Raw genomic sequence first — 15,092 nt, forward strand, 5'->3', positions numbered from 1 at the left:
AGTTGTAGGGGCTGAGGTATATGTGTACCTGGGAGGCAGTACAGGGTTCTTAGACAAGCAGGGAACCTTTAGAACAAATGCCCGAAGGCGTGACCAAGACAACGAAGGAAAGTTCAAAGGTTTATTAAACACAGTTCAGAGGAATACGGATGACTTGGTACAGGTAACAGGAATCACAGTTCAGAGAAATACTTGGGATCGATGACGGAACACCGATGGTGACTTGGGATCGATGGCGGAGCACCGATGGAGACTTGGGATCGATGGCGGAGCACCGATGGAGACTTGGGATCGATGGCGGAGCACCGATGGAGACTTGGGATTGATGGCGGAGCACCGATGGAGACTTGGGATCGATGGCGGAGCACCGATGGTTACTGGGCATCGATGGCGGAACACCAATGGTTACTGGGGATCGATGGCGGAACACCGATGGTTACTGGGGATCGATGGCGGAACACCGATGGAGACTTGGGATCGATGGCAGAACACCGATGGTGACTGGGGATCGATGGCGGAGCACCGATGGAGACTCGGGATCGATGGCGGAACACCGATGGTTACTGGCAGGGCAGAGCACCGCTGGAAGCTAGAAGCTGGAAGCCGGTCTCAGGTAACTGCCAGTCACAGGGAGCAATGTAGACACTGCAGAGTCAGGCTGTACTGCAGAGAAAGTCCATGGAAGAACTGCACACTGGAATCACTGTAGACAATTGAAGCACTGACCTCTTTCCACCCCAGGAACAAGATATTTATACCAGCTGGGAAACAGGGATTGGCTGGCTGATTAACCAGAGGCCAGAGTGCAGCTGCTGGGTAATCAGGCTGAGAGCAGAGTGCAGCTGATAGGCTGAAAGGTATCACGTGATTAGGAAAACATGGCTGCGCCCATGTTAGCTTTTGGAGGGAAAGATTGTTTGTAACTTGCATGTGAAACTTAACCCTGATGCTGCCAGAATCACAGTAAGGAGATTAGAGACAATGAGATGCAGCGTCCTGCACACAGACAGTGCAGATGGAATCCAGGCTTGGAACACTGGGACAGTCTCAGGAGACATTTGGAAGGTAAATACTGATAAGGAATTACCTGGATCGTGACAATAAGGCCTTATGCTGAGCATACAGCTGTTTTATCTCTGGAGTTGGGCACTGATCCCCATGTTTTGTCTATGGATTTGGATTCTTTTTTGTGTTTTGGTTTTTGTGCTGGTTTGCAAAACCACCCTCACATGTTTTAGTTTTGGATCTGGATTTTTAAAAAAATGTACTACTAACAGCTATAATCATGTAATGTGGGCCTGTTTTAGTTCCTACAGTTTATAAACCGCAATAACATTAATTTCTAGTTATTTCCAGTCAAGTTTGACCCCCGCTTAGCTCACAATATTTCTCATAAGTATTGTCCAAAGGCTGGCTGGCTGAACTAAGCAACAGAGCAGACACACATAGTTAAGGTCACGCTGTAATTTTGTTGGGTTTTTGTGGAGAGTAGGAAAACTATACATTGCTATCAACATTATTGTATAAGCAATCAGAAAAACAATGGTTGCCGGAAACAATGTTTTCGTCTATAACTCGGCTTCTAACATAGAAATTTGATTTTCACAGCTGAACTACCATTTTTAGGGCCAAAGAATTAAATGGTACCAAAGTAGATTCAACCACAAACCTATTAGACTGATATTTTCTATTTTATTCAATGTTCTACAAGCGATCATACATGAATATTACACTAAGGAAGGGACCATTAAGTACCGAAACACTCTTCATGACAGAAATGGGTTTAATTCAGTATTTTGTATTATTATATATATATATATATATATATAATGTATATTTTGTAAAATGTATAATTAATTTTGTAACCAATTTCAATGCAATAATACTGTACAATGAGTCTTTACATATTGTCGTCATCTTCTTCGTCATCACTTCTATAGTTATTCTGTATGTCTTCATCATTCTGACACTCGCTGCACACTGATAAAGGTCAGTGTAGGATAAGTTATTTGTTTTGCAAGAACATCTGGCAGAAGAACATTCTGTTTTACATTTGCAGCTAACCATCTCAAAGATGGCCTTTGGAGCTGGAAGGGCAACTGTCACTGTTGGTTTCAGCTGGCCATCAGACTGCTTGTGGTAGCCATTCTGCAGTGGATACAACTGAAGATCATACTGCAGGGCAATGCTGGCCTGTCCCCACACTCTGGCTTGGATATGAACTCTCAGGTCATGCTGTCTCAGAACTTCAAGAGTAAGAGGTAGCTTGTCACTTTCCGCCATATGCTTGCAAAAGAGATGCCATCGTAGCTCGGGGTTTGTCTTGATGTAGATGGCTTTGGGGTAGTAGGCTGCATAGACGAAGCTAGCCAGAGTGACCAACATAGTTACTTATGTCTCTGTTGAAAGCATCTGTACTTGCCTTCATGTAGAGTTGTAACCAGGTTGCTTTTCCTATACGAGAGAACCTTCCAGTGGTGTCAGCACCAAAGCTCTTTCTGCCCCTATGGCTCTCAATATTGGCTCTATCTCCATAACCCCGGAGGCCATGGAAATGGCTGTGTTTTTCAGCATGGTGTCATAGTTTGAAACCATACATGATATTCTGACTCACTGTGAGTGCTGCTCTTTCAACAGTTGTGGTCCTCCTTTGAGATTGCAGGTCCTATCATGATCCAGCGGATCATGGTATACAGTTCAACTAGAACGTCATGGATGTCACTGGCGACTTGTATGGTGTTTGCATCCTTGGCTGCTTTGGTAAAGTTACCAATGCTTTTCCTTATCACGTGTGCTGCTCTGTAGATAGTGTCCATGTTGTCCTCTTCATTATCATGACTTTCTATCACAGAATGAACCATGCTTTTCTTGCATGCCTCTGGGCAATAGAGAACAGCTGACTTCCTTCAATTTTTTTGGCAGACATGACTTCAGGTGTGGCAAGGCACTGAGGATGTTTTCTTTTAGCCACTTTCTACTAAATGAAGGTACGTGATTTTGTAAGCTTTCTGTGCCAAGCATATTGACATATGTGGTTTCGATATCTTCCATAGGTAGGTATGCTTGGTTCTGTATTTGGACATCAATGAGGTTGATCAGCTCGAGCAGACTTGCATGCTGTGGGCTCTTACAGGATAAGGCTCCCAATTCCGACACACGTCTTGCAGAGGCTACAGCCAGCAACGTGACATTCTTCCAAGTTAGATACTTCAAATCCACCCTTTGCAAGGGTACAAACCAGTCTAACTGGAGAAAATTCAAGACCACACTGAGATCCCGCAGAGCCATGAGAGGGAAAAAAGGTGGTCGAATGTGGAGAACACCCTTCAGGAACATCTGTACTTCCGGAAGTACCGCCAACTGTTTCTGGAAGAAGATGGAGAGAGCCGAAATCTGAACTTTGATGAAACCTAACCGTAGGCCCATATTAATTCCTGCTTGTAGGAAGAGCAGAAAACGGCCAAGTTGAAACTCCACAGGAGAATATCTTTTACCCTCACACCAAGAAATATATTTCTTCAAGATACTGTAGTAATGTTTTGACATGACCACCTTACGGGCCTGGACCATAGTTGAAATAACCTTGGAGGGAAGTCCTTTTCTGGCTAAAATCTCCCTCTCAACCTCCAAGCCATCAAATGTAGCTGCAGTAAGTCTGGATAGACAAATGGCCCTTGTTGAAAAAGGTTCCTGAGGAGCGGCAGAGGCCAGGGCTCCTCCAGAGACATGGTCAGGAGGTCTGCATACTAGGCCTGTCAAGGCCAATCCGGGGCAATCATAATTGCCTGAATGCTTTCCCTTTTGAGACTTTTTAGAATTCTTGGAATGAGAAGGATTGGAGGAAACCGATACACAAACTGGTAAGTCCACGGCGCTGTCAGAGTGTTCACAGCTGACGCCTGTGGATCCCTCATTCTGGAACAGTAACGATGGAGCTTCTTATTGAGATGAGAAGCCATCAGGTCTATCTGCTGGCAGCCCCACCTCTGAACCAGCTGTTGAAACACCTGGGGGTGAAGACCCCATTCCCCCAGATGGAGGTAGTGCCTGCTGAGGAAGTCCGCTTTCCAGTTTCCACTCCTGGAATGAATATGGCTGAGATGGCCCTTGCGTTGGCTTCTGCCCAGAGGAGTATCCTTGATACCTCTCGCATCGCGGCCCTGCTTCTTGTTCCTCCCTGTCGGTTTATGTACACCACTGCCGTAGCATTGTCCGACTGCACTTGTATGGCCTGATTTCGGAGAAGACAGGAGGCCTGTAGGAGAGCATTGTAAATTGCCCTGAGTTCCAGGACGTTGATTGATAGTGAAGATTCTAGACTCGACCACCTTCCCTGAAACTGGACTCCCTGGGTCACAGCTCCCCAACCCCAGAGGCTGGCATCCGTTGTCAGCAGGACCCAAGATTGGGTACTGAAGCTCTGACCCTCCACCAGGTGAGAGATCTGGAGCCACCAAAACAGGGAGATCTGCAGGTAAGACCCTGACCACTTGTCCAGAAGATCCAGCTGAAATGGGCGGGCATGGAATCTGCCGTACTGGATCGCCTCATAGGAGGCCACCATGGATGCAAAGATGAATCAAGACCTTGCGAGGTTTAAGTACCGAGCGGACCATAGCCTGGATTGTCAAGGCCTTGTCCATGGGGAGAAATACCTTCAGAGCCACTGTGTCCAGTATCATCCCCAGGAACTGAATTCTCTGTGACGGTTTCAGGTGAGACTTTTGGAAACTCAGGATCCACCCATGTTCTGTAAGAAGACGTGTAGCCAAGTCGATGCTGTGTAGCAGGTGCTCTCTGGATGCCGCCTTTATCAGGAGATAGTCCAAGTAGGGGACTATGTTGACTCCCATCCTGCACAATTGCAGCATCATCTCCGCCTTGACCTTTGTGAACACCCTTGGAGCTGTGGAAAGACCGAAGAGTAAGGCTTGAAACTGACAGTGGTGGTCCAGTATGGCAAACCAGCGGTAAGCCTGATGAGGAGGCCATATCGGGATATGTAGATATGAATCCTTGATATCCAGGGACACCAGAAACTCCCCCTCCTCCAGACCGAAGATCACTGCCCTTAGGGATTGCATCTTGAATTTAAACACACAAAGATATGGGTTCATAGATTTTAATTTCAAGATTGGCCGTACCGAGCCATCCACCTTCGGAACTACCAATAGACTCAAGTAAAATTCCTTGTTGTGCAGTGGAGGAGGAACTGGAATAATAATTCCAGTTGGAAGCAGTTTGTGAATGGCGTCTTGCAAGGTAACTCTTGCTACAGGTGAAGCTGGTAAGCCTGACTTGAAGTATCTGGGAGGAGGCAGTAATTGAAATTCCTTACTGGTATCCTTGGGATATGAGGTCCCTCACCCAAGGGTCCTGGTAGGACTTTGCCCACACATAGGCAAAGTGTTGAAGGCGAACACCTACCTGAAATTCACCTCGCTGCTGGGGCCAACTGTCACGCGGAGGGCTTTGTAGATGAGGTTACAGAGGCCTGGTCCAGAGATCCAGCAGCCGCTGGTTTACGGGACTTACCTTGATTTCCTCTAGCAGCATTTACAGCACCTCTGGCTCTGCCTTTGAATCTGGCCACACGAAAGGACTGCAGAGAGGGCCCAGGATAGGGATGTCTAGCAGGAGGTGCAGCAGACAGCAGATATGTGTACTAACTCGCCATTGCCTGAGAAATCCACTTGTTCAATTCTTCCCCAAACAAGGCCTCTCCTGTAAAGGGAAGATTCTCCACCCCTTTCTTGGAATCAGCATCCGCTGACCATTGTCGCAGCCACAGAGCCTTGTGAGCCGGCCATGCCACAGCTATGGCACGGCCATTGATGAGACATAATTCCTTAATGGCCTCACTCATAAAATTTGCAGCATCCTGGATATGATGCAGCAGTGTAATGATTTCATCCTTAGGTAGGTAGTCAAACCCCCTTATTATATTATCAGACCATTTTACCATGGCCCTTGAAATCCAGCCACAAGCTATAGTGGGCCTTTGAGCTACTCCCACTGCAGTATAAATTGATTTGAGAGTAGTCTCAATTTTGCGGTCAGCTGGGTCTTTGAGAGAGAGCCCCAGGTACAGGCAGCACAATTTTGCGTGACAGCTTGGACACTGAAGTATCCACGGAAGGGGAATTTTGCCATACTTTCCTATCCTCAGGTGGGAAAGGAAAGGAATTAAAGAAACGTTTAGGAGTTTGGAATTTCTTGTCAGGAGTGACTCACGCCTCTTTAGAGAGGGAGTTTAATTCCTTTGAGATAGGAAAGGTGGCAGAGGATTTTGGTTTAACATTTAAAAACAATTCCTCTTCTGGTTCTGTCTCCTTATATGGTATGTTGAGGACTTCTCTAATAAAATAAATCAAGGCCTCAACACCCGGAGACAGAGAATTGTCATCTTACCCCGTCTACTTCTCCTTCATCCAGCTCTGGTATTTCAGTATCAGAATCAGACTGGAGCACTTGTGGGAGCGTGTGTTTATGAGAGACCAACAGAGGTGACTAAAGAGCCTGTCTGTGGTCAGCAGCCTTAACCAAAAAATCATCTACAAATTGTTTAAGGGTCCGCCTTTCCTGTCTGGCAGTAGCTAACTCTGTATTAATATTAGTAATCATGCCTTGAATGATTCTAACCACTCAGGCTCCTGCATACTACTACCCTGCAAGGGTACAGTACACTCTGTACATAGAAGAGACCGTCCCGGAGAAGGTGTAAACTTAGTGTTATATGAGGGACACACAGTCTTTTCCCCAGACATTCTTATTGCAGAAAAACACAGAGTTAGTTGAATAAACACAGTGCAATGAAAACACAGAGTGAAACAGCACAATAACCCCAGACAGCCCATATGGAGTGACACAGAGAGGATTGGGCCAAGCACACAATACCTCAGGAAAAGCAGTGCTCAGCTGGGTATATATATATATATATATATATATATATATATAGTTGATAATGGTGCATTATCAAAGAGGCGAGTCAGGAGAAGCATCCTGGCTCTGTAATGTCCCGAATATCTGAAGAGGCTTCACTTCATCCCATCATACCACTCTGCATGTGCTAGGAACGGTGGGTTTATCTCCCTATTTTTATTTTCTTGAAATTGTCTTTTCTGATGTGACTTTGACTTTTTATCATTATATTGTTGTAACTTTCTTTTTTCTGTAACATAAGCTTTGAAGTGTTTTACTTATATTAAATAATCAATTTTAGCTCTGTTTTCTGTGGTGTATCCAACCCAACTCTCTGAAAGAGGCGTTACAAAATATTAATAAGTCTGGGTGCAGGCAAAAGCCATAAGTTTGCATTGGGTCATACCCTAAACGTTTGTACTTTGGCTGGTGGCAGTGACCGTGTTGAAATGAATGCACACGCTCAGGTATCCAGTAACGGTGTCACGTGGCAGGGATTCGCAGAATGGCGTATCTGGGGAATCGCCGTGACTAGGATTGTGAAAAACTGAACCATTGTTAGGGTTATGAACCATTAACCCTATAGGAGGTTGGTTCGGTCCCCCCCCTAAGTTCCACGACGCAGGCAGACTGGTTGGCAGCACACACTAATAATTTCTTAAAGTGCCAGACTCCACTGGACCCGATCTATACCCCCATGGTACTAATGTCATCCCAGTATCCCCTAGGACTTAAGAGAAAAACACATCCCTATGCCCCCACAGGAAAAAAATAAAACACAAAATACAGTTGAAATAAAAACCCATAGGTCTTTTGTAAGTACAGTATGTTCAAATTGCTCTACTATCTTAGCCACTACCACGTCTGATGGGAGGCTATTCCACCTATAGACTACCCTTTCTGTAGTATTATTAATATTATTATTATTATTATTATTATTATTATTATATACTGTAACACAGGTAGGGTGAGCTTTATAATTATATACACAGCATTATTATTATTATTTTTATATACAGGGCCGGTTCTAGACCTTGTGGAGCTTAGAGCAATAGTTTCCTTTAGCGCCTCAATATTTAAAATGGACAGTGCGTGCCAAAGGCATGCTCCAAAAATATAGGTTCATGGCCACAGAATAGTACCAATTCATATTACACCGCACAGTAGTGTCTGTTAGTCACACAATATACCACACAGTAATGTACATTGGCCCTCATTCCGAGTTGATCGGTCGCAAGGCGAATTTAGCAGAGTTACACACGCTAAGCCGCCGCCTACTGGGAGTGAATCTTAGCTTCTTAAAATTGCGACCGATGTATTCGCAATAATGCGATTACTAACTACTTAGCAGTTTCAGAGTAGCTCCAGACTTACTCTGCCTGTGCGATCATTTCAGTGCTTGTCGTTCCTGGTTGACGTCACAAACACACCCAGCGTTCGCCCAGGCACTCCCACCGTTTCACCGGCCACTCCTGCGTTTTTTCCGGAAACGGTAGCGTTTTCAGCCACACGCCCCTGAAACGCCGTGTTTCCGCCCAGTAACACCCATTTCCTGTCAATCACATTACGATCGCCGGAGCGAAGAAAAAGCCGTGAGTAAAAATACTTTCTTCATAGTAAAGTTACTTGGCGCAGTCGCAGTGCGAACATTGCGCATGCGTACTAAGCGGATTTTCACTGCGATGCGATGAAAAATACCGAGCGAACAACTCGGAATGAGGGCCATTATTCACATTACACCACACATTAGTACTTCTTATACACGTACTACCACAGTAGAGCCCCTAATAGACGTTACACTCAGTAGTGCCCTTTATACACGTTACACCACAGTAGAGCAGCTTATATATGTTACACCACAATAGAGCCCCTTATAAACATTACACCATAGTAAAGCAGATTATATGCTTTATGTCATGGTAAAGCCCCTTATACATGTTACACCACAGTAGAGCCGCTATGGAAATAGCTGTGAGGTGAGGACAAGAGAGAAAGAGAGTAAACAAGAGAAAAGTGAGAGATATAGAAGTGAGGATAAGAGAGAGAGAGGAAGGGGTTAGGACAAGAGAGAGAATGATAGGAGAGGACAAGAGAGACAGGTGAAAACAAGAGAGAGGCAAGGACAATAGAAAGGGAAAGAGAAGTGAGGATAAGAGAGAAAGGTGAGAACAAGAGAGAGATGTGAAGACGAGAGAGAGAGTTGAGGACAAAAGGGTCAGAGTTGAGGACAAAAGAGAGAGAGAGGAGAGGTGATGACAAGACAGAGAGAGGTGAGGATGAGACAGTAGCGCAAGTATGTAGGTACGTTAGATTACGGAGTACCCTTAAGAATATGGCGGCAGGTACGCAGTACCACCCACTGCACACTTTGCACCTGTGACTGCCATTACCGCAATTATAATGCACTGCCATTCAACAAGACCATGGTGTTCGGCAGCATGACGGCACCTCCAACTTTCTCAGGGCTACAGGGAGCGTGATGGTGATGTCATGAGATCACATTACGCTTCCTCTACTGGTGGCTGCAGCTGGCGCGAAGAGAGGAGCCTGGAGACTGGGCTGGGTGCCTTTTCCCGCAGTGTCCAGCTGGTTCCCTTCATTCTGCTCGAGTGATGCATGGGCATGGCTCTGTCTTCACTGTGTGGGGTAAATAATTTCTAATATAATGCGAACACTACTATATATTTCTATTATGAGGGGATTACTATGTATTTCTATTGTAATGTGGACACTACTATATATGTCTATTATTATGGGGCATTACTGTAATGTGGACAGGGGTGTAGCGAGGGTGGCGCGTTGCTGCCTCTAGCTGTGATGTGGACCACTGTACAGACAGCCGCAGAGCAGGAGGAGGATACGATGACCCTGACTCTGATACTAGGTAGGGAACAGGGCAGGCCAGAGGCAACAGCAGGAGATACTGAAAGCCGGCACATGCTGGTGCCCTGCCTGTCATCTTTATATGGCTCACTGTGTGCTTACAGCTGTGCAGCAAGGTTACTTCTGTCCTGCAGCACCACTATCTGCCTCCGCTGCTGCAACACCTCTCTCTGTCTAGACAAGCTGTTGCAGCACCTCTCTCTGCCCCAGCTTTTGCTGCATAATCTCTCTCTGCCCCAGCTTTTGCAACATCTCTCACTTTCCTGGAAGCTGCAGCACATGTCTCTACTACAGATGCTGCAGCACCATTCTCTGCCCTAGTTGGTGCAGCACCTCTTTCTGCCCCAGTAACTGCAGCACCTCTCTCTACATTGATGCTGCAGCACCTCTCTCTACCCAAGTTGCTGCTGCAGCACCTTAATCTGCCTCTCAGGCAGCTGCAGCACCTCTCTCTGCCCCCAGGCAATTCTGAGACATTAGTTTCATTGAGGCATAGTGGGATTATCAAGTTTGGGATGGCAGTTTTAGGGAATTATTTTCATTGAGGCATTGGGGGAATATTAAGTCACGGGGGTAGTTGTGGTGCATTATTTTCATTGAGAGTTTGGGGGGAGGGTTCAGGTCTGTGGGAGGTGGTCACATTTGGGACATTATTTTTATTGAGGCATTGGCGGGTTGTGAGGACTGGTCAGTCGGGGCATACACAGCATTTTTAATTTATTTTAATAACAAGTAAATAGTTAAATACGGCTACTTCCATAGTTACTCTATTGTGGTGTACTGTGTACAAGGGGCTCTATCATGGCATAACATGTATAAGGAGTAGAGATGAGCGGCAGGCACTTTTCGTGTTTTGGTTTTGGATCTGGATCCCCGCTCGTGTTTTGGATCTGGATTAGTTTTGCCAAAACCACCCTTTCGGGTTTTGGTTTTGGATCTGGATGATTTTTGCAAAAAACACAAAAACAGCTAAAATCACAGAATTTGGGGGTGATTTTGATCCTACGGTATTATTAACCTCAATAACATTAATTTCCACTCATTTCCAGTCTATTCTGAACACCTCACACCTCACAATATTGTTTTTAGGCCAACAGATTGCACGGAGGTAGCTGGATGACTTTGCTAAGCGACACAAGTGAGCAACACAAACACCTGGCCCATCTAGGAGTGGCACTGCAGTGGCAGACAGGATGTCACTTTTAAAAACTAGGCCCCAAGCAGCACATCTTGTAAAGAAGAAATAGAGGTGCAACAAGGTAGCTGGATGACTAAGCTAAGCGACCCAAGTGTGCGGCACAAACACCTGGCCCATCTAGAAGTGGCACTGCAGTGTCAGGCAGGATGGCACTTTTAAAAACTAGGCCCCAAACAGCACATCATGCAAAGAAAAAAAGAGGTGCACCAAGGTAGCTGGATGACTAAGCTAAGCGTCATAAGTGTGAGGCACAAACACCTAGCCCATCTAGGAGTGCCACTGCAGTGTCAGACAGGATGGCACTTTTAAAAACTAGGCCCCAAACAGCACATCATGTAAAGAAGAAAAAGAGGTGCAATGAGGTAGCTGGATGACTAAGCCAAGCGACACAAGTGTGCAGCACAAACATCTGGCCTATCTAGGAGTGGCACTGCAGTGTCAGACAGCATGGCACTTTTAAAAACTAGGCCCCAATCAGCAAATCATGCAAAGAAGAAAAAGAGGTGCAATGAGGTAGCTGGATGACTAAGCTAAGCAGCGACACAAGTGTGCGGCACAAACACCTGGCCCATCTGGGAGTGGCACTGCAGTGTCAGACAGGATGGCACTTTTAAAAACTAGGCTGCAAACAGCGCATGATGCAAAGAATAAAAAGAGGTGCACCGAGGTAGCTGGATGACTAAGCTAAGTGACACAAGTGTGCGGCACAAACACCTGGCCCATCTATGAGTGGCACGCAGTGGCTAAATGTTGAAAATGGCCCGCAATTTTTCAGGCCACCAACAGCATCTCCTGCACGCCCCTGTCATTTTAAAAAAAATTCTGCACCACCAAATTAATTGTATGTGCAAACCATGGAACGTGCTGGAATTTTCCCAGATGTAATGCACACACAATATTGGTGGCGACAAATCCCCAGGTGAATCTAAGTGGGGTAAGCCATTGTGCAATGATGTCCCTCAGTTTCCGTAAGAGGTTGTCAGCGGTGTGCCTCTTATGGAAACTGGTGATACACAGCATAGCCTGCCTAGGAACGAGCTGGCGTTTGTGAGATGCTGCTACTGGTGCCGCTGCTGTTGTTGCTGCGGGAGGCAATACATCTACCCAGTGGCTGTCAAAGTCATGTAGTCCTTAGTTTGCCCTGCTCAACTTGTCCACATGTCCGTGGTTAAGTGAACACTGGGTACAACCGCATTTTTCTGGACACTGAGGACACTTCTTAATGTCACTGTATAGTCCGGGAATCGCTTTCCTAGTGAAGTGGAATCTAGATGAGATTTGGTACCGGGGACACATAACCTCCATCAATTGTCAAAATCTCACTGCACTAATGGCAGGTACCGGACGCACGTCTAACACCAACATAGCTATCAAGGCCTCAGTTATCCGCTTTGCAACAGGATTACTGATGTGATATTTCATCTTCCTCGCAAAGGACTGTTGGACAGTCAATTGCTTAGTTGAAGTAGTACAAGTGGTCTTCTGACTTCCCCGCTGGGATGACGATCGACTCCCAGCAGCAACAACAACAGCACAGGCAGCTGCAGCAATAGGAGGAAATGGTTCTTGATCTTTCCCTATTTTATCACCAAATTTTTGTTCTCCATTATTTTTCTGGAGTTATATAACAATTTGCGGCACAGGAGAGTGTACCCCTACAGCACACAGGGCAAACCCTGTAAAAATGATTTGGATTAAGTATTAAAAAAACCTTTGTTTGGAGTAAATAATATACAGCACTGGACAGCACCACTGGATTTATATGACAGCACCACTGGACTGGACTTATACGGCAGTACCCCTGGACTTATACGGCAGTACCCCTGGACTTATACGGCATCACCACTGGACTTATATGGCAGTACCACTGGACTGGATTTATACGGCAGTACCCCTGGACTTATACGGCAGTACCTCTGGACTTATACGGCAGCATCACTGGACTGGACTTATACGACAGTACCCCATGACTTATACGGCAGTACCCCATGACTTTTACGGCAGTACCCCTGGACTGATATGGCAGCACCACTGGACTGGACTTATACGGCAGCACAACTGGACTTTTATGGCAGTACCCCTGGACTTATACGGCAGTACCCCTGGACTTATATGGCAGCACCACTGGACTGGACTTATACGGCAGTACCCCTGGACTTATATGGTAATACTCCTGGAATTATATGGCAGTTCCCCTGGACTTATACGGAAAGTATCCCTTGACTTATACAGCAGCACCACTGGACTGCTTATATGGCAGTAACACTGGACTGGACTTATACGGCAAAACCATTGGACTGGACTTATATGGCAGTACCCCATGACTTATATGGCAGTACCACTGGTTTGGACTTATACGGCAGTACCCCTGGACTTATAGGGCAGCACCACTGGACTTATACGGCAGTACCACTGGACTGGACTTATATGGCAATACTCCTGGTTTTATACAGCAGTACCACTGGACTGGACTTATACGGCAGTACCCCTGGACTTATATGGCAGCACCACTGGACTTATACGTCAGCACCACTGGACTGGATTTATATGGCAGTACCCCTGGACTTATACGGCAGCACCACTGGACTTATACGGCAGTACCACTAGACTGGACTTATACGTCAGTACTCCTGGACTTATACGGCAGCACCACTGGACTTATATGGCAGCACCACTGGACTGGACTTATATGGCAGTACCCCTGGACTTATACAGCAGCACCACTGGACTTATACGGCAGTACCACTAGACTGGACTTTTATGGCAGTACACCTCGACTTATACGGCAGTACCCCATGACTTATACGGCAGCACCACTGGACTTATACGGCAACACCACTGGACTTGACTTATATGGCAGTACCATTGGACTGGACTTATACGGCAGTACCCCTGGACTTATACAGCATCACCACTGGACTGGACTTATATGGCAGTACCACTGGACTGGACTTATACGGTAGTACCACTGGACTGGACTTATACAGCAGTACCCCTTGACTTTTATGGCAGCACCACTGGACTGGACTTATACGGCATTACCCCTGGACTTATACGGCAACACCACTGGACTAGACTTATACGGCAGTACCCCTGGACTTATATGGCAGTACCACTGGACTTATACGGCAGCACCACTGGACTGGACTTATATGGCAGTACCCCTGGACTTATACGACAGTACACCTGGACTTATATGGCAGCACCACTGGACTGAACTTATACTGCAGTACCACTGGACTGAACTTATACGTCAGTACCCCATTACTTATACGGCAGTACCCCTGGACTTATATGGCAGCACCACTGGACTGGACTGATATGGCAGTATCACTGGACTGGACTGATATGGCAGAACCACTGGACTGGACTGAAACGGCAGTACCACTGGACTTATGGCAGCACTGGACATCACAACTGGATTTATGGCAGCACAGGACACCACCACTGGTTTGATGCAGCACAACACAGCACCACTGGACTGGACTTATACAACAGCACCACTGGACTTACGGCAGTACAGGATACCATCATCTCTCTGGACTGGACTTACACAGCAGTGCTGGACTTATGGCAGCACAAGACAGTACCACTGGACTGATGCAGCACAAGACAGCGCTGGAATGATACAAAAGAGTAGGTCGCCACCCCACGCGCCACACCACTTTCCCGCACAGACACTGAGGAGACATGTCCTCTCGCTACACTCTCCAGGACTGGAGTGAAAATGGCGGCAACACGAGTCTCCTTATATGGAATCCAAAACCCGGGAGAATCCGACAGCGGGATGATGATGTTTTGCCTCGTTCTGGTTTCCCCATGAAGCTCAATATTTTAGTTGCGTGCCTTCGGCGTGCACTCTCCATATTTTAAACCTTTTGCTCTGAGCTCCTTAAGGTCTAGAACTGACTCTGTCGCCAATTTAAGATTTTTAAAAAATTTTTTTTTTTCAAATTTACAGTGCCACCACATGTTATCCAAGATCCCAATTCAGTACAGGGGAGAGGGGCACCAAAACATACCCTTGCTCCGGGCACCATGGCACCTAACTACACCTCTGATTGTGGACACTACTATATATTTCTATTAT

Source organism: Pseudophryne corroboree, chromosome 2 (assembly GCF_028390025.1).
Source record: "Pseudophryne corroboree isolate aPseCor3 chromosome 2, aPseCor3.hap2, whole genome shotgun sequence".
Classification (NCBI taxonomy): domain Eukaryota; kingdom Metazoa; phylum Chordata; class Amphibia; order Anura; family Myobatrachidae; genus Pseudophryne; species Pseudophryne corroboree.